Source organism: Schistocerca piceifrons, chromosome X (genome assembly GCF_021461385.2).
Source record: "Schistocerca piceifrons isolate TAMUIC-IGC-003096 chromosome X, iqSchPice1.1, whole genome shotgun sequence".
Taxonomy (NCBI): Eukaryota; Metazoa; Arthropoda; class Insecta; order Orthoptera; family Acrididae; genus Schistocerca; species Schistocerca piceifrons.
Genome location: NC_060149.1, coordinates 880,795,596 through 880,801,811, shown reverse-complemented (window position 1 = coordinate 880,801,811; position 6,216 = coordinate 880,795,596).

Sequence of the window (6,216 nt, the reverse complement as noted above, 5' to 3'; positions counted from 1 at the left end):
TAATCAACTTGTTGACTTTCGTGGTGAGGAAATCATTGTACGATTACATCTAAGGCAGGATGAGCGTACAGTATGAAACCAGTGCATGCAATCCACAGCACGTCACTTTGTTGCCGAACCGCAAAGTGATAACACTTGTGAACTATGAGTTTCTTAAATCAATTGGCTTGAAATCTCAGAATGAGATCCTTACTGAATGTAACCAGTCCAGTGGAGTATGATGACCGAATTATACTTCAGGAATACTTCTCACATAAACCTTACACTTCAACCACATTTAACAAGAATGATGAAATTAGAATTGTTATCCAGCACCAAGACGCGCTGACGCTTCCATGTAAGAGTTTCATGTAGTTGGAGGGATCATTCAAGAAAAGCGACGGCAGCACTACTGGGGGATCTGAGCTTAAATGTATAGCTTTAGCATTCCTGTTTCACGCTATGAACTCAATGGGTCTGAGATCGACCGTACATGGAATATCAGTATAACATCAACCCTTAAAACATACGTCTCTGCATCACCCACAGATTTGAATGGTTTAGAAAATGTGGGATGGTTCATAGATGATCCGGCAGATAGAACAGTTGCAGAGTACAAGCGTTTCCTGCATGTATATCTCTAAAAATGCTTATGGGCTACATTGAGGACATGAGGCAAATTATTATGAATGCTCAATAGGAACTCATTCTGGTACGGAATGCGACAGATAATAATTAGGATCAAGGAGCTCAAAGAGGAGACTATGATCACCATTAGCAAGATAATATGGAAAATGCCTCATATCAGTTTATCAGACGAGCGGCGTTTGAAGCTTTTAAAAGTCCCAAATTCCGCTACATACCTATCACCAACATTTCGCTCTTGGGAGGTTTTCGAGTACCCAGTGCTACGAACTTCAAGCAGAAAAAACATGGGCTATTAAAACCTAGATTCATCGTACTTGAGTTTCAGACTGATAGAAGAGGGAATATAGCAAATGATTCCACTGTAGTCGACAACTGCAAGTTAACTAATGCCAGAGTCTACCTGAATTCAGAATTCTAACCATATGACAATTTACTCCTGCAGCGAGATGAAAATGTATACAGCTAGCATATGACAAGTATGCGAGGTTTCGTGCTTCTTACTATGAAAGGGCTGAAGAAGAAGGAGGAGGGTGTCTGCTCAGTCAACGAAAATTCAAGGAGCTATCACCAATCATCGTAAAAGACTGCTCGAAATAGAACGAGATAATGAAGTCTGGACCTACAGATGTACATATTGACTTTGATTCTTCAGCAAATTTCGCGGAACACACTGACGCATATGCTCTAGTTCTACATGACCGTGCGTTCCACAATGGCATCTCAAGGTGTGAACATCATTGCAGATGCCCAGGGTTTTTATTATGGTGGACGTAGACAGTTCACATTTAAAGATGTTGCATTCATAGCGTACACAGAAGATGCGAGAAATAGAGACATTCTCAGCAAACATTGCATCACCGAGGTTTTTCAAGGATATGAAGTAAAAAAAAAAATTGTGGTGAGTTCCTACGGGACCAAACTGCTGAGGTCAACAGTCTCTAGGCTTACACACTACTTAATGTAACATAAACTAATTTACACTAAGGACAACACACACACCCATGCCCAAGGGAGGACTCGAACCTCCGACAGGGGGAGCCGCGCGAACCGTGGTAAGGTGCCTCAGAGCGCGTGCCTACCCCGCGCGCCTGGATGTGAAGTGAGCTAAAATATGGAAGAGTGCAAAATGTTTAACACATTTCCGCCATGGAATTCACTGGGATGATCCTGGTATACCCTGTAAAGATATGGTGATGTCTTTTCGATTAGCACACCACGCTGATACCGTCATCTAAGTGAAGAGGAAGGAGAAGAGCTCATGGATGTGTCAAATCTTCAAGTTTGCTGTTATTTGAGACCTGGAACAAGATGTGTGAAAATTATGTTCATCCTTCTGCTTATGAAAATGTAAAATTACTGTTAAGTGGGATAAGAAATAAATGAATTTTTACCTCATAATTTGTGTATGATTTCTGTTCACCCTGTTCCTGCTTTGACAGTGTACAGTTTCACCAAGGTCCTATGTCTGTGGTTTTCTTCAAGCACAGGAAATATAATTTTAGACCTGTTTGCTATATGTCTTTGGAAGTGATATGTTTTTGGAAGAGGACGAGGTCATGTGTTCAAAAAGTGTGTGAATTCCTAAGGGACCAAACTGCATAGGTCATCAGTCCCTAGACTTACACACTACTGAAACTAACTTATGCTAAGAACAACACACACACCCATGCCCGAGGGAGGACTCGAACATTCGACGGGAGGGGCCGCGCAGTCCGTGACATTACGCCTCAAACCGCGCGGCCACTACGTGGCAAGGTCACATGACTCCTGCTACCATAACCCACGACAAGCGTAATTCCATGCAACCATTTTATATATTTTGTAATTCTCGGCATTAAACTTCACCTCTTTAATAGCACTCATCTTCAGCAAAACTAATGTCATTGTGATCAAATGGCTCTGAGCACTATGGGACTTAACTTCTGAGGTCATCAGTCCCCTAGAACTTAAAACTACTTAAACCTAATTAACCTAAGGACATCACACACATCCATGCTCGAGGCAGGATTCGAACCTGCGACCGTAGCGGTCGCGCGGTTCCAGACTGCAGCGCCTAGAACCGCTCGGCCACTCCGGCCGGCATTTGTGATCTGCACAGCCTTTATATACGGGGTGAGTCACTAACTACTGCCACCAAGAATAACTCTGAAAGTATGATAGGAGCTGAAAAGTTTGTGGGACAAAAGTTGCATGGGACAACGGAGGCCATAATATGATGTTGGTTTTTTGTTGCTTCAGAGATATGAAGGTCGACTTTGTTCGTTTTTTTAATGGGATGCTATAGTTTGGTACTTATTTTCTGATAGCAGCTATCGAGACGAATCCAATGATGTCCAACTGTAAGGTCTTTGAAGTTCAACGAAGCTCAAAAACGTGGCATGTGTAATCGAAGTAATGACCATTGGTATCAGTGCAGTGCTGAAATCTTCTTATCATGGATTGAGTGGTATTCTTTATCATATCGGCACTTATTAAAGCACATGCTCAGACAATTCTCTATCGCATATCTTCATGTGTAGTTGGAACGTCTTTATAAACAGTGTCTTTTACGGATCCCTACAAGAAAAAATTCAGAGTCGTCAAGTCTGGCAAACGAGCTGGCCACGACACATCTCCTCCGCGTCCAATCCAACGATTTGGGAATTGTCTCTCCAGTTCATTTCTAGCCATCAGCGAAAAATGTACCGGACACCCATCGTGTTGATAGCACATTCTGTTCCTTGTTCCTAAAGGGATTTCTTCCAATAACAGACCTAATATTTCTTGCAGGAATGTGATGTGCTTCCTACCATTAAGATTTTCTTCGATGAAATTCTGTTCCTTGTTCCTAAAGGAATTTCTTCCAATAACAGACCTAATGTTTCTTGCAGGAATGTGGTGTGCTTCCTGCCATTAAGAAATCCTTCGATGAAATAGGGGCCTATAATTCTGTGCTCCAGAATCCCACACCATACATTTACCGACCACGGTTTATCGTGAGCAACTTGCCACAGCCAATATGGATTTTCAGTTGGCCAATAATGCGTGTTATGCAAGTTAGCATTTCCATGGTTCGTCAATGTAGCCTCATCAGTAAACAAATCAAATCAATAAATGTGTCTTCCCCCTGAATCGGAAGTTGAGCCCATCGGCAGAATTCAATGCGACACATACATCCCGTACCAGTTAATTCTTGACGGAGACTGATATCGTATTGATGATATTTATGGCAATGCAGAACACGAACAACACTACTCCGACTCATAGATTCCCTTGCGATTTGACGTGAACTAACACAAGGATCTCGAACAACAGTGGCAAGAGCACCAATTTCTGTTTCCTCAATAGTAACTTTCCTTTGCCATTTATGTTTCCGATGCATTAAAGATACAGTTGTTCTCAATTTATCATACAAATATTTAAATATACGACGTGCAGGGTGAGTACGTTGAGGATATCTTTCAGCGTGTAAGTCAGTAGCTCTTCTTGAATTTCGTTGGGATTCTCGTAAATGAGAAGCATATCGACTTGTTCTTCGAAGGAACACATCATTCACATTCACTTGATTCGACAATACTTGTCTTACCGTCCCTATTAGCGTTGTATTATGAAACCGTGACATAGTGTTTACATGTCAATGGCATATTAGATGGATACTCCGTATTCGGCGAATACTTACTGTTTGCACGATATACGAGAGAGAATTGTCAGAGCATGCTCTTCGATAAGTGCCGATGTGATAAGGAATACCACTCAATCCATAATAAGAAGATTGCAGCACTGCATTGATACCAATCGTCATCACTTTGAACACCTTCTGTAAATTGACGTTCATGCCACCTTTGTGACCTTCGTTGCCCTTCAAAGACCTCACTGTTGGACATCACTGGATACGTCTCGATAGCCGCTATCAGAAAATAAGTATGAAATCATAGCATCCCATTTAAAAAAACAAAGTTGATCTTCATATCTCTGAAGCGACCCCACCTAGCAACAAAAAACCAACGTCATACACTCCTGGAAATGGAAAAAAGAACACATTGACACCGGTGTGTCAGACCCACCATACTTGCTCCGGACACTGCGAGAGGGCTGTACAAGCAATGATCACACGCACGGCACAGCGGACACACCAGGAACCGCGGTGTTGGCCGTCGAATGGCGCTAGCTGCGCAGCATTTGTGCACCGCCGCCGTCAGTGTCAGCCAGTTTGCCGTGGCATACGGAGCTCCATCGCAGTCTTTAACACTGGTAGCATGCCGCGACAGCGTGGACGTGAACCGTATGTGCAGTTGACGGACTTTGAGCGAGGGCGTATAGTGGGCATGCGGGAGGCCGGGTGGACGTACCGCCGAATTGCTCAACACGTGGGGCGTGAGGTCTCCACAGTACATCGATGTTGTCGCCAGTGGTCGGCGGAAGGTGCACGTGCCCGGTGACCTGGGACCGGACCGCAGCGACGCACGGATGCACGCCAAGACCGTAGGATCCTACGCAGTGCCGTAGGGGACCACACAGCCACTTCCCAGCAAATTAGGGACACTGTTGCTCCTGGGGTATCGGCGAGGACCATTCGCAACCGTCTCCATGAAGCTGGGCTACGGTCCCGCACACCGTTAGGCCGTCTTCCGCTCACGCCCCAACATCGTGCAGCCCGCCTCCAGTGGTGTCGCGACAGGCGTGAATGGAGGGACGAATGGAGACGTGTCGTCTTCAGCGATGAGAGTCGCTTCTGCCTTGGTGCCAATGATGGTCGTATGCGTGTTTGGCGCCGTGCAGGTGAGCGCCACAATCAGGACTGCATACGACCGAGGCACACAGGGCCAACACCCGGCATCATGGTGTGGGGAGCGATCTCCTACACTGGCCGTACACCACTGGTGATCGTCGAGGGGACACTGAATAGTGCACGGTACATCCAAACCGTCATCGAACCCATCGTTCTACCATTCCTAGACCGGCAAGGGAACTTGCTGTTCCAACAGGACAATGCACGTCCGCATGTATCCCGTGCCACCCAACGTGCTCTAGAAGGTGTAAGTCAACTACCCTGGCCAGCAAGATCTCCAGATCTGTCCCCCATTGAGCATGTTTGGGACTGGATGAAGCGTCGTCTCACGCGGTCTGCACGTCCAGCACGAACGCTGGTCCAAATGAGGCGCCAGGTGGAAATGGCATGGCAAGCCGTTCCACAGGACTACATCCAGCATCTCTACGATCGTCTCCATGGGAGAATAGCAGCCTGCATTGCTGCGAAAGGTGGATATACACTGTACTAGTGCCGACATTGTGCATGCTCTGTTGCCTGTGTCTATGTGCCTGTGGTTCTGTCAGTGTGATCATGTGACGTATCTGACCCCAGGAATGTGTCAATAAAGTTTCCCCTTCCTGGGACAATGAATTCACGGTGTTCTTATTTCAATTTCCAGGAGTGTATTATGGCCCCTGTTGTCCCATGCAACTTTCGTCCCACAAACTTTTCAGCTCCTATCATACTTTCGGAGTTATTCTTGGTGGCAATAGTCAGTGAATCACCCTGTATATACATACATAGTGCAATAGGAGATCTTTTTCCTTAATTCAGTTCACACAAATACAATTGAGTTCTTC